The sequence below is a fragment of the Polypterus senegalus genome, chromosome 4 (genome assembly GCF_016835505.1).
Source record: "Polypterus senegalus isolate Bchr_013 chromosome 4, ASM1683550v1, whole genome shotgun sequence".
In the NCBI taxonomy this organism is placed as follows: domain Eukaryota; kingdom Metazoa; phylum Chordata; class Cladistia; order Polypteriformes; family Polypteridae; genus Polypterus; species Polypterus senegalus.
In genome coordinates, this window is record NC_053157.1 from 143,329,754 (window position 1) to 143,345,526 (window position 15,773).

General features: G+C 36.5%; 1 protein-coding gene across 2 annotated transcripts in view; it reads left to right on the forward strand.

The window, feature by feature from the left end:
- LOC120527688 (gamma-aminobutyric acid receptor subunit beta-1) overlaps positions 1–15,773 on the forward strand; it is a 559,006-nt gene that overhangs the window by 143,613 nt on the left and 399,620 nt on the right. The window lies entirely within an intron of this gene.

Here is a 15,773-nt window from a genome sequence, read left to right on the forward strand (position 1 = left end):
AAATGAATAAATTATAAGTACACAGAATTTTTAAAGCAAGATACAACACAAGTTGCCTAGACAGATAATTAGACACATCAAGTGAACAATTAGTGCAAACTGAGTAAAAAGGTATAATAAGCCAATAAGCTGAAAAAGTTGCCAAAAGAAATATACTTGATGCTAAGGAAGAAGGATATAATGAATTGATCTCACTTGTAATATTATTATCAAAAATCAAAAAAGGGCAAACTAGCTGACAAATCCATGCATTTATCCTGTATATTATTCACTCAGTCAGTCATTATCCAACCCGCTATATCCTAACACAGGGTCACGGGGGTCTGCTGGAGCAAATCCCAGTCAACACAGGGCGCAAGGCAGGAACAAATCCTGGGCAAGGTGTCAGCCCACCGCAGTCCTGTATATTATTTTTTATTAATAAATGAAACCCGCAATAATACTTTTTTTAGCTTGATACTAAAGTGGTTCATGACATAAAATCTCTCTTTCTCAACAGTGAAAAAATGTAGTGCAATCCAAAATCCAGTTTTAGATGGTCTTCTTATTTGAAAACATTTTAATTGTTTGACACATTGTTGAATAAAAACTGCTCTGTAATTTAAAAATGTGATCTTGCAAGTAAGTGGTAAGCATGATGATGTAGTGGTTAGCATTTTTGGCTCATGGATTGAGTATCTTGCATTACTATTTTTTGGATTTACACTGTCCTCCTGTGTCTGTGTACATTATCTTTGTTAATTTGCAATTCTAAGTTGGTCCAGTAGATGTGTGCATGATTGGGGTGTGTAACAGACAGGTGCCAGATACTGGGTTTATAGGCTGTGAGTCCCCACAACCTTGATTTGGATTAAGCAGGTTTGAGAGTGTCACGTTATGATTTATACTGTAAAAGGACATGGCCTGTGTATTAAATTCAGCTAATTTACCCTAATTTTGATAATGATGCTTGTGTTTAAACATCCAAAATCATACTGTTAATACACTTTATAATTTTGCTTTCCTTTTGTATGAGTCCACAACTGTCCATCTCTTAAGTATTTTGTTTGATTTTAATAGATTATGTGTTACGTATTATGTGTAACATAAAAAATAAAATGCTTGTTTGTTTATTATGTCAGGTACAAAATGAAATATAGTTACTGTTAGTTTTGAATAAATTAAGAAAAATAATGATTTCTGCCTGTCTTCAACATGCACCAACATGAACATCTGTAATTAGATTATATTATCTACAAACACAAAGTTTCTTATTTTTAAAATAAATGTTCTATAATTATTCAAATCATGTTAAACTGAAAGTGTACTTGGCAAACATCCTTGCAAGTTTCTTATTTTATGTTTAGAGTCCTGTGGAAAAGTAAGTACACTCATTGAAAAAGTGTCTTCTTTAACAAACTTAAAATGTTTCAGTATTGCTGGAATGATGATCAAATATCCTTTTGATTTTATTATTATTGTGTAGATTAAATTATGAAATGTTAATGCTCATATTTTGCAGTCAATTTTCCAAATTTCAGGAAAGAACGTTAAAATACAGTTTTTGTAATTGGCTACCATGCATACAGTTGTATGGACAGCATGATCTACAGCATAGATAAATAGTATTGATCTTTATTTGCTGCTCCAACAACATAAAACAAAAGTCATACAGTAGAAACATCATACTTCTTCCGTCAGCACTTCCGGGTGTGGTGGCAGTGTTGCCAATTAGGGCTTGCAAATGTCCATGTGCTCCCTGGCGGTGGCCATGCTGGAAACTAAAGGAGCTGCCCTCTGTTGGTCCGGCGCAAAAACTGTCCTGGAAGTATCCTATCCCCTTCCATAATAAGGGTGTCTCTGCTGGGCAAGGACCCTGGCCAACAACCACAGTTGGTAAGCAAGTTTGTCTTCCACATCAGGTCTGATTTGATACTTTGTGGGTATGTGCATGAGTATGCCTTTGTCCATTGCTGCCAGAATAGACTCTGCCCCCTACCATAAATCTGAATTGGAGTAAATAGTTTGAGTATTTTACATTATCATGTATTCATGTATTTATTTCTCTTTCTGATATTTTCTTTAATGTCACCAATGCCTTTTGAGAACATTATTTCGAAATTCACAGTTTAAAGTTGGCTACTGTTTTCTCCATGTTAAATGTTATCTTTAACAGTCAAACCAGTTTTTTTTTTTAACCAGTGAAAACAATTGTCTTTATTAGTTAAGCAAGATCTTGTGGATCTTGGTATCAATAATTCTATCTGTAATTGGATCATGGACTTCCTGACCAACAGACCCCAGCAAGTCAGGTCTGGCCATAACTGCTCTACCACCATTACACTCAACACTGGTGTTCCACAGGGCTGCGTGTTGAGCCCGTTCCTCTACTCCCTTTTCACTCATGACTGCAGGCCCATGTATGGATCCAATTCCATCATCAAGTTTGCAGACGATACCACGGTGATCGGTCTCATCAGTGATAACGATGAGTCTAATTACAGGGAGGAGGTAAAACACTTAGCTGCGTGGTGCGCTGAAAATAACCTGCTCCTGAATACCACCAAAACCAAGGAGCTCATTGTGGACTTCAGGAAGAAGAAGGGAGACACCCACCACCCCATTCACATCAATGGCTTGGCTGTCGAACGGGTCTCCACCTTTAAATTCCTGGGGATACATATCTCGGAGAACCTGTCATGGACAAACAACACCTCCAGCCTGGTCAAGAAGGCCCATCAGCGCCTCTTCTTCTTGAGGATACTGAAGAAGAGCCAACTATCTGCTGTCATACTGGGCAACTTCTACCACTGTGCGATAGAGAGCATCCTGACTAACTGTATTACAGCCTGGTATGGGAATTGCTCTGTTGCTGACTGCAAGGCACTGCAGCGGGTGGTGAAAACCGCACAACGCATCATAGGGACTCCACTTCCGGTCATTGAGGACGTTCACAAGAAGAGATGTTTACGCCGAGCTCGTTGCATTCTTAAGGACTCCTCTCATCCAGCCAACAAACTCTTCCAGCTCCTCCCCTCCAGAAGGCGCTACAGGAGCCTTCCAACTAAAACCAGCAGGTTTAGGAGCAGCTTCTTCCCCACAGCAGTCACACTTCTGAACTCAGTCCCCCATTGAACCTTCACATCCACACACTTAATCCTCTGCACTACTCCTCCTCCCTTCCTTGTACATATCTGTATATACCTGTGCACACACAGCACACCTGTACATTGTACATCATATATCATATATTGTACATCTGTATATATTACAATACTCATAGTATTACAGCACATACATAACACACCTGTATGTTGTACATCTGTATGTGTGTGTGTATATATATATATATATATATATATATATATATATATAGTATTATATATACATATATATATATATATATATATATATATATATATATATATATATATATATGTATAGTACATACAAATACATGTATAGGTAAAATGTATATTGTAAAATATGTATATTTGCCATCCGCATTTAGAACATTTGTATATCTATTTATATATATCTATATATCTATTCCCATCTTCACTGTGCTCTTAACTGTACATATCGTATTTAACTGTATATATCACATTTAACTATAAATATCGTATTTAACTGTACATAATATGCACATATTATATTTATTGTACTTCTGCTCTTTGCACTTCTGATTAGATGCTAAACTGAATCTCGTTGCCCTGTATTTATACATGTGTAATGACAATAAAGTGAATCTAATCTAATCTAATCTAATCTAAGATGTTGGTGTTTATTCTGTCTAACTCTTGGTATAATGGAGACTTTATTATTTTTATATAGTCTGCCTACTATTTGCACATAATTCATTTGGAATAAAAAACATTAGTGAGAAGAATAGTTAGAAAACTCCTTCAACACCTACTGTCAACTGTGTATGTGGAAAGAAGTGTTATTGTAATTAATAGAATAAATACACGATAAATGTGTTTACAGAACCAAAGCTACTACTAATGCAGCTTCATAACTGTGAGGGTAGGGACCTAGTTGTGGTTTCTACCTAGTCTATATAGAATCTGAATATTTTCTGCATATCTACCTTGTTTTTTTTACTGATCTCTGTCCACATGAAATATATCCATTCCTTGGGTGCTAAGTGATAGATTAGTTTTCTGTCTAGACTTGTTTCATAGCTAGCTGCTGGTGCCACTGTGAGCCTTCTGTGTAAAACCCAGCATTCATTGAGAGATGTGCCTTTCAAAATATACCTTTGAGGAAAATTTTGTTAGAGTAATTTGTGTGCCTGATAGAGAAGATATATCATGACCCATAAATATTGCAGAAAAATCATTGAAATTATTTTGAATGAAAAAAAAAGAATATTAGACTATTTTGGCTTTGAAAAAATATGCATAAGTTCCCAGACCTTCATTTATGAGGAACTAGTACTTCTTCTTGTCACAGGCCCCTTCTCTTCCCAGGATCCACTTACACTTCATCAACCTATATTTCCCTGAAGCGTCCCAACAGATATTGTGTAGATGTTCTTCACATGCCGTACTGTTTTTTTACCAGTAATTTAACAGGCTCTGCTCCTGATATTAACTCTTACAATTTCATAGCATTGAATTGTAATATGAATTAAGATTCAAAATTAAATATCTTTCAGCTGTGTTTTGATATTTTCTATATTTAAGTCAGAAATATTTTTTCATAGAAAGCAGCATATGATTTTAAGTTAATGAATATAAGGAAGTTTCTTCTGAATGCTAATAATAATAATAATAGTAATAATAATAATTGTAATACATTTTATTTATATAGCACATTTCCCATGCTCATAAAGTCTCATAAAGAAACAGAAGGTTGGATACAAATGTTTCTTGAATAAAAACTAAAACAGATATACAAAAGTATTAAATATAATAAAAGCCAATAAACCAGAGTAAAATACAAATTTCAATACTAAAAGAAAAGCCTAGCAAATAACATAATTTGTGATATAATACACACACAAATTATACTGAGCATCTGGCTAGAGAGATAGATTGAAAGTGGAGACAGAATGTCAGGTTAAGTTAAAATCCTTCCTGAACAGATGAGTTTTATGTTGTTTTTCAAAAGAATGAATGGAGTCTGCTGATCTAATTAATTTAGGGATATCATTCCAAAGTCTGGGCGCTATACAGCTGAAGGCCCTGTCACCCATAAAGGGCAAGTTAGTGTAGGGTACAACAAGATTGCCAGAATCAGAGGACGTTATTGGGCGAACAGGAGCAATATGATGGAGATGGTCACTGATGTAGTCCTGTGCAAGGCCATTTAAAGCTTTGCAGATTAATAATAGAATTTTATATTCAATCCTGTAAGACACAGAGAGCCAGTGGAGGCAATGCGGAATGGGTGCTATGTGCTCGTTGCTGCTGATCCGTGTTAGAACTGTTGCAGTTGAATTATGAATCAACTGGAGCTGTGATATAAGATTAGAAGCGGCACCTGCCAGTGGGGAATTACAATAATCAAAGTAGGATGTGATAAAAGCATGGACAAGTTTCTCAGCATTAGAAAAGGAAAGAAATTTGGATTTGGTCTCATCCTTTTCGGGAGATGGACATCTGAGACAGAATTCCATTAGCAGCAGTGTTATTTTTCCTTTTTTTGTTTTATCATCCCAAGGTATCCCGTATTTACTCAACCCAAGGGGTTTCAATTACAGTATATGCAAGTATATATACTCTATAAGCTTCATCCAAGCTTAAACAGGCCTCAAGTTCAATTTCAAGGTACTGCCTTTCAGAGACTGACCTGCAGCATTGCCTCCAGCCAGGAGCGATAGTGCAAGTGTGTGGGGCCAGAAGAACTTATCGATTCCAGAAGGTTCATTGAAACTGAAAATGGCCTTACATTCCACGTTGTCAACTACCCACTGTGAGTCAGCAACACCAACTCAGACTGGGCTTGCCACTTTATCCGCGGAGCACAGAGAGACCAAAGCAAACAGTTCAAGATGAAGGTAATGATTGCTACAGTTACCAACGCAGTAACTATCGCACTCAGGGGAGACATAAATGAGATAAAGAATACTATAAAGATGATTACAGAGGATATAGGGAAAGATATAAAGGAGATAAACATGACAAATGGCAAGCAACTTCAGGATATTAAAGACCTGGAGAAATAATTAAGTAATCGCTTTGAAGCAGCTTTTATGCATTTTATGCTAGAAAAAATTGAGGTAAAAATAAAGGAAAATGTGATTAAGTTTAAAAAATAAGTGTAGAGTACTTGGTGCTCAGCTTGAAGACGCTAAGCAAATGTTCATGACTTGTATTGAAATAGTTAAACAACTGGCTTCTGCTGCTGACGAAAAAACAACAGCTATAAAATCCAAATGCCTGGAAATTGGATACAGAAGAAATAATATTAGAATCGAAGAACTCCCTGAAAACTGTGAAAATCCAAACCTAGTGAAAGTCGTTGCTGAATCATTCTCTCAAATAATTGGAGAGGATGTCAAATCAGACAATGGGATATCAGCAACCTACTGCATACATGGATCGAATGCCTCAAAACCTAGAAGGCTCATTGTATGTTTCATCAAATTACAATCTAAACTAAATCTGATATCGCTTCTCAGACTGAAACGAGATTATATTTGAAAATAACTGTATTCGCATTTTCCTTGATTTTTCACCTTCAACAGCTGCTAAAACGTGTTGCATTTTACAGCATTAAACAGTGCTTACAAAAAACTGAAGTCAAAATACAACATCTTGTATTGTGCTAAATTGAGAGTGGATATTCAAGGCAAGTCCTACATTTTTAGTTTTCCTGAGGAAGCAGAAAAAGAGCTAAAAAGAAATTGGTCCTGACCCATTTTGAAATACGATCTTGAGTCACATCATATTGTGGCAAAGCAAAGAAGATTTCACCTCCAATTTGGCGTATCTGCAATGAGGTGCCATAATTATACATTCTGTTTCCTTCTCCGCTATTTTAATGTTTTAATTATGATTATAATTATACTGATATGTATATATATATATACTAGCCAAATACCCGCGCTTCGCAGCGGAGAAGTAGTGTGTTAAAGAAGTTATGAAAAAGAAAATGAAACATTTTAAAAATAACGTAACATGATTGTCAATTTAATTGTTATACATTTGCTAGTATATATATAGTGTGTTAAAGAAGTTATGAAAAAGAAAAGGAAACATTTTAAAAATAACATTAACGTGATTGTTAATGTAATTGTTTTGTCACTGATATGAGTGTTGCTGTCATATATATACACACTGACACACACACATATAAACTTTTATACATAGACATATATACATATAAACATATCTACACATATATATATATATATATATATATATATATATATATATATATATATATATATATATAAGGCAAAGCCCTCACTCACTCACTCACTGACTCATCACTAATTCTCCAACTTCCCGTGTGGGTGGAAGGCTGAAATTTGGCAGGTTCATTCCTTACAGCTTCCTTACAAAAGTTGGGCAGGTTTTATATCGAAATTCTACGCGTAATGGTCATAACTGGAAGCAGTTTTTCCATTTACTGTAATGGAGATGAGCTTCAACGCCGTGGGCGGAGTTTCGTGTGACATCATCACGCCTCCCACGTAATCACACAGTACATAGAAAACCAGGAAGACCTCAAAAAGCGCTGAAGAAAACATGCATTATATAATTGAGAAGGCAGCGAAACAATAAGAAGCGGCGAGTGACATATACAACCATATTCATGAGTTCTGCTACTTGGAAACAAAGCACGATGTAAACCTACACTTTAAATTAAGTTCATAGACAGGCTGCGCTGGCGTTGTAATTTAGTGCCTGCCCATATAAGGCCGTCCGTCAGCGGCAATCCAATAGCAAACTGCCACTAAATATTCACGGGTGAAGGACTGTGCTTATGGAGAGGAAGATGAGATGGTCAGGGTGGTGTTTGACACAAACTCAGCGAAACTGCGAGAGAAAGTTTTAAGTGCCAGGACTAAGGTAACATTAAATACAGCCATGGACATAGCATGAGATGGCACCAGCACAGCTGGGAACCTTCGATGCATGTACACCGAGTGGCTCACGTGAACTGGCACAGTGCACAGATAAAAAGCAACAGTTCCAAAGAGCGCTGAACAAAAACCGAATTACACAATTGAAAAGGCAGCAAAAATATGAAGCTGATACATACAAGCATATTCATAAATCCAACTACTGCGGAAACAAAGCACACGTTGGAAAAAGTCAATGTCCCGCTAAAGGAAGACAGTGTAAAAAACCCGTGCATGCAGTGTGTCAGGTCTCAGATAAAGAAGAAGACGAGCTGTTTATTGATGCAGTAAGAAACGAATCGATGAATGAAACCTGTCATCTTTACAACGATTGACAAACACGGAATGTAACTTGAACACAACACATCCTACAAATATGAACCTGATTGAAAGAAATAATGATAATCAAATCCTTGATGACAGCAACACTCAGTAACACTCACAAAACAAATACTGTATATTGACAGTCATGTTACGTTATTTTTAAAATGTTCCCTTTTCTTTTCTAGCTTTTTAACACACTACTTCTCGCTGCATACGCGGGTATATATATATGTATATATATATATCCCGATCTACATACTCGAATAATGGATACTTTATTCGCCATCAATGATTGTTTTGGTAAAGCCATACTCAGTGTATTCATTAGATGAACGGTAAAAAAGTAAGAGCGAGGGGAGGATGACTTATTGAGGCATGCAGGCTGTAGTGGCCAACTCTATCTGAATTGCGCGATCACATTTGAAAAATATATCTTTTCAAGTTCTATTTAGTCCATATGTGTCAAACTCAAGGGCAGGCCACATCCGCCCGGCGTAATTATATCCGCCCGCGAGATCATTTTATATACTGTATTATTGTTATTAAAGCCCGGTATATGAAGCGCTGGTAACACAATAAACTACAGATCCCATAATGCAGCGCTTCAGCTGCCTTGCCAACACTTACCGCGTTAATCAAGTCTAGCTTATGATGCTGCAAGTTATTGCGAAGCTAGCTCACACGATGCTGAAGAGAAAAGTTGATTCTGAAAATAGAGCCTTTAAAAACCGATGGGAGGCTGAGTATATGTTTACTGAACCCGTGTGTCTCATTTGTGGAGCTAATGTGGCTGTAATTACAGAATTTAATCTAAGACGGCACTATGAGACAAAACATCAGGGAGTTCTGTGTTGTGGAGATTCTCAGGATGGATTGCAGGTGCTCATCAGTGAGGCTGAAAGACCTGAATGCAATGCAGAAGATACAGAAAGCAGAAGAATTAAATAAGAATCTGACACTTCAGCGGACGTTTTACCCGTGCACAATCACAAAGTGATTTCAAGTGAAGTTGCTTTTATGGGAGACACAAATGCACCAGTGCAACTTTCCCTGTTGCCAAGTAATGTTAAACCAAGTCGTCACTACGGTGTTCCCAAATCGCACTTTGCTGATAAACTGAGCGCACTGAGTTTGCACGGCGCTTTGGTGACTTTGAAGAACAAAAAAAGTCCGTCTACATGCGGCTCGAACCTTGTGCATGTTTGGTAGCACATATCTGTGTGAGAAGCTCTTCTCAGTGATAAAGACTAACAAAACAGCACACAGGAGTCGCCTCACTGATGAGCACCTGCAATCCATCCTGAGAATCTCCACAACACAGAACCTCACACCAAACATAAACGAACCTGTTGCCAAAAATAGATGCCAGGCGTCCAGCTCTAAAATGACATATGAGCAAAGACAACTTAATGATTTGATTTGTTATTGCTGAAAGGAACACATTTTATTTATATTTCCAGGTTTTGTTATGCAGCATGTTCATATTTGAATTTGTATAATTTTGAAAGGATATATTTTTATGGAGAGCAAAATCTTTTGGGATATTTAAAATCTAAGTTTATTTTTTATATAAATTTACATAAGAGTAAAGAAATTTGAATGTTTGTTCTTTTAAGTTATTTAAGGTTTGAGTTGATTTATTCACAAATAATATTCCTGTCTGTTTTACCATTCCTACCAAAGATATTTCTGTCGACTAAATAAAAATTCCTTCTATTTAAAATTTAAATAGAACTTGAACAAATACGATAGTTCATAATATCCACGCAGACTTGCACGTAAGAGCGGAGTTATCCGTTTTAACAAGCAGCGTATTGCACTGATACGAAATAGCTGTGTGTGTATATATGTAGATATGTATGTATATGTATATATATGTTTATATATGTGTGTGTGTATGTATAGATATGTATATATATATGTTTATGTGTGTGTGTGTGTGTATATATATATATATATATATATATATACTGTATATATATATTGTATATATATATATATATATGACAGCAACACTCATCACTCACAACAGTGACAAAACAATTACATTGACAATCATGTTATATTTTCAAAATGTTTCCTTTTCTTTTCATTGCTTCTTTAACACACTACTTCTCCTGAAGCGGGTATTTTGCTAGTATATATATATATAGCAAAATACCCGCACTTTGCAGCGGAGAAGTAGTGTGTTAAAGAAGTAATGAAAAAGAAAAGGAAACATTTTGAAAATAACGTAACATGATTGTCAATGTAATGAATGTAATTTTTTGTCACTGTTATCTATATATCTATTATCTATCTATATCTATATCTATATATATATATATATATATATATGCAGATGTATAAACAGTATTGTCTAAGCCCTTCAGCTGCTTCCCATGCACATGTGACAATATATATATCTATATATATATATATCTATATATATATATATATATATGTATATCATATATCTATATATATATATATATATCCTTTGGGGTGCAAGCAGCTGTTGCTGGGGGTGCCAGAATCCATCGAGGAAGAAAAATTAAAAACATTATTTGTACAAAATCTTAATTTATCTATCCATTCCTAAATAATTAAATGGGCAGGCTATTTTGTATCAGTGCAATACGTTGCTTGTTAAAACGGATGACTCCTGCTCTTACGTGCACTTACTGTAGTGCTGCGTGGGTATTATGAAGTATCGTATCTGTTCAAGTTCTATTTAAATTTTAAATATAAGTGATTTTTATTTAGTCGACAGAAATATGTTTGGTAGGAATGAAAGTTAAATTTAGTCAGCATTGAATAAATTTTTCTTCACCATAGAAATTTAAAGAGTAAATTCAACTTACATTCCTACCAAAGATATTTCTGTCGACTAAATAGAACCTAGTTATATCCAAATTCGAGCTATTGAGCTGTCGCCTGCCTGCCTGGATAAGTCACCCTTGCTTAGCTCTTACTTTTTTACCGTTCATTTAATCATGGCTAGTCACGAAAAAATTAGAACATGGAAGGAGGATTACACTGAGTATGGCTTTACCAAAATAAGTATTGATGGCGAATAAAGTATCCATTATTCATAAAGCTTCAATTGGTGATCTTTTTTTCTGCGTTAATCTCATATTTTTTCATACTTCTTCTCAAACCAAGGGGGTGCGAGGGTAAAATGAATCAGGAAGCGCTGATTTATATATATTGAATATACTGAAATAGTTTTACTGTCAAATAATGCAAACAATACACGGCACGTGTTTCACCCTAATTCTGGGCTCATCAGGCGTACACACTCACTGCACCACTTCTCGGGAATCGAACCTCGGACGTTAGCACTAGAGGCGAAGCCTCTTGTGTTGCGCCACGGCGTGTGTTTCATTTATTTGATAGTATGTAGATCGGGTGTATATATATATATATATATATATATATATATATATATATATATATATATATATATATATATATATATATATATATAATCCTGTATCCACAATAAATGCCTTTATTTTATAGACAAACCAGGGATGAACAAGTTCTTTTCTACTGCAGCCACAGCCGCGACACACATAAAAAACATCAATAATAACTCATAAATGTGCAATATCATTTAGGAAAATCGCAACATTTTACTCACCAAAAATTTGGATTATTTGTAAACAAAATCCATCGTCCTCTCTTTCCTCAAAAACAGTTCAATTACTCTGTCGTACGGATTATCCGAGCACTTCAGTTCCATCAAAACCTCACTTTCTATCGCCATCGAAGGTAAAGCTGAAAGGCGAACCCGCCCTATGGTATTCCTGGCATAAGTTTGAACTCGCTTTAGGGCTGAAAATGTCCGCTCGACAGAAGCACTGTACACAGGAATGCTCACCGCCAAATATACCAATGTGAACAGCCGCCCCATGCTCTCATTCAGATTTTTCTGATGAAGGAAGTCAAAGAGATCAGTGGGAGATTCTCCTGCAAAATCATCCATAGCATACATTACAGTCAGTTCTGTTTTTAGCCAAGACAGATAAAAAAGCGCTCCGTGGCTGTTGTGTTAAAGTGTAGAAGGCTGCATGCGTGAAATTTTTCTTGTATTCCCGAACCTTTTGGGGCTCGAGGAGCGTGACAAACATCAGGTTTTCATGGTCTTGAAATCTGGTCTGTGTCTGGCAAATAATATTGTCCAGAATCCTGCCATGGAGTTAGCTGTAGTGCACGCGACAATCTTTCGCTTGGAGCGTTTGTGGTACGTTCAATGGCGTCGTAGACTTCCTCATATTGGCTTCTATCCAATCAATGGGTCTGAATACGGTGACATTGCCATACACCTGCTAAAGGGCCCTACTGACACCAAGTCAAAATCTGATTGGTTGAAGCAACAGGTTAATCGACATTTATTCTGTGTTAGAGTGCCTTCACAACAGATTCTGAAAGCCTCTCTGCCTGGCAACAAATGATGGCTGAAATGTGATTGGTTAAATGCTTTAATACGAAACTCCGCCTCCCACGGCTATCAAGCTGCAGTCTATTCTCTCTGCCTGGCAATAAATGACGGCTGAAATGTGATTGGTGAAATATTTTAATACGAAACTCCGCCTCCCATGGCTATCGAGCTGCATTCTATTACAGTATATATGGACGAAAGTACATTCCAGTTATGACCATTACGCGTAGAAATGAAACCTACCCATCTTTATTAAGTAAGCTGTAAGGAATGAGCCTGCCAAATTTCAGCCTTCTACCTACACGGGAAGTTGGAGAATTAGTGGTGAGTGAGTGAGTGAGTGAGTGAGTGAGTAAGTGAGTCAGTGAGGGCTTTGCCTTTTATTAGTATAGATATATATATTTATTTACGTTGGTGTGTATGTATATACAGTAATCCCTCACTATATCGTGCTTCGACTTTCGTGGCTTCACTCTAACGCGGATTTTATATGTAAGCATAACTAAATATATAACGCGGATTTTTCGCTGCTTCGTGGGTTCTGCGGACAATGGGTCTTTTTACTTCCTGTACATGCTTCCTCAGTTGGTTTGCCCAATTGATTTCATACAAGGGACACTACTGGCAGATGACTGAGAAGCTAACCAATCAGAGCACGTAGTTAAGTTCATGTGTGCTGAATGCAGTGTTAACCAGGAAGTCTCGTCTCGCTCATTCAGCATCAATGTGTTTCGCCTTGTAAAGAGTTAACTTTTGTGCTCTTTTGTGTTTATCTTTGTGCGTAGTCAAGCCCTTCATTATGGCTCCAAAATGATCTGCTCCTCCTACTGCTTCAGGGGCCGTGCCCAAGCGCCAACGGAAGATGTTAACGATTGCCGAAAAGGTAAACGTTTTACATTTGTTGAAGGAAGGGAAAAGCTACACCGCTGTAGGACGCCATTACAGCATCAATGAGGCTACGATTCTTTTTAATTAAAAAAAGTAGGATAGGAATATAAGATCTACGGCCGCAGTGTCCTTTTAACCAGGGTGCAAAACGAGTTGTAAGTGGATGTAATAAGGCAATAGAGTGGATGGAATCTGCTTTAGGGATTTGGATTAAAGACTGCCAGAAGAAGAACAACGGCAGTGCTACACAATTACCTGAAGAGGCTCCTTTAGAAGGGCTGTAACGCTGTCATTTGTTGTGCAGTAAGATTAAACTCATTGTTATCGGACAAGTCATCGTGCCATTGTTGGTGAGTAACCATAATTACTTTTCTACTTACAGTACTTAGTACATGTACGTACGTTTAGTGTCACTGTACACAAATTTACTGTATACAATTTTTCTTGCATTGTACGTATTTATTGCTGGTGGCCTGTCTATCGTAATGGCTGTAACATATGTGATATCGGAGACACTCGATATCTTTAAAATAATATTTAGGTTTTACTGTATATAAACAGTGTGTTTACATACATAATTTCAATGAATCTTACCTAATATCCTAAAGAATACAAAGAGATTATGCTGTATAACTGTGCAGGGAATAGTTATAAACAGTGTGGGAGAGTTTATAAGGGCTTAAAATATATAAAAATAACCATACAAACATATGGTTTCTACTTTGTGGATTTTCACCTATCGGGGGGGGCTTTGGAATGCAATCCCCGTGATCGAGGAGGGATTACTGTATATATATGTATACCAACAAAACAGGACTGTTTAAAATCACACCCTTGATTTTTTGTATTAGGTTTGTACTATACTATCATACATTATCTGCTTCTCCATGGGTACTGTTTAACATCATACCCTAGGTTTTTTCTTTCAGGCCTGTTCAAGTTTAGTTCTAGGTTCATAGTATTTAGACTGTTTTGCCAATAGATATCTCTACTTTATTCCTTCTACACTGCTGCTTGGGGGCTTGTTTTGTTCTGGATGTGCTCCGTTTCTAGGCATGTCAGAGGACTGGGACTTGGTGAAGTGTGGCCTTGCTTCACTTGGGAGGCAAAATGTGGGGGGTTAGTGGGAGGAGAGAAAGAGAACAAGCTGTTTCTGATCTGTCCTTTTCATCCCCACAATTGTAATTGCCAACACAATAGGCTTCATAGCCAGAACTCCTGGCAATACTGGAAATTATGGTTAACGCTATCATTTGTAATAATGTGTTACCTTAATTTATGACTATAAAATAACAACAAAAGTTCAGAAGTAATCTCTGTATAACCAAAGTGTGAACTTTGTGAGCTGGAAAGGTTTCAATCATGAATTAAATAGGAAGAAAGTATTTTTTCACCTAACAGGTCTAAACACCAAAATAATATTTTTACAGGAGACTCACTTAATCTGCAAGGACCAGTTTCAGTTGCAAAGAGACTTCCCAAATATTCCACTACAGCTATACCAAGCAAACTAGAGGTGTGGTAATCTTATTTCATAGAACAATTTCATTTGCAGTATCAGATGTAGCATCTGATCCTGAAGGGACAATTTCATTTGCAGTATCAGATGTAGCATCTGATCCTGAAGGGCAGTATGTGGTGGCGATGGGTAATTTATTTAATTGTAAAGCGATTTTCATAAATATCTATGAACCCAATGTGGATGATAGAGACATCATCCATAACATATCTGCATCCATTGCTACAATTGCTTGAACACTCTTAAAATTATAATGGCCAGAGTCTAATTGTGTTTTAAATTCAGACATGGATAGGTCTTCAACTACAGAGGTGTTAACATCTAATACTGCAAAAATAATTACACAGTTTTTAATGATTATAGCTTATCAGACCCATGGAGATTTCTAAATTCATACTTAAGAGCATATTCCTTCTTCTCACCGGTACATCATTGCTACTCAAAAATTGATTATTTCTTTATAGATAGAAATTTCTTGCCCATGATCAAATCTTGCAAGTACGATGCTATTGTTATCTCCGACAATGCACCTCTGATCATGGAGCTAAAATCACTATGCC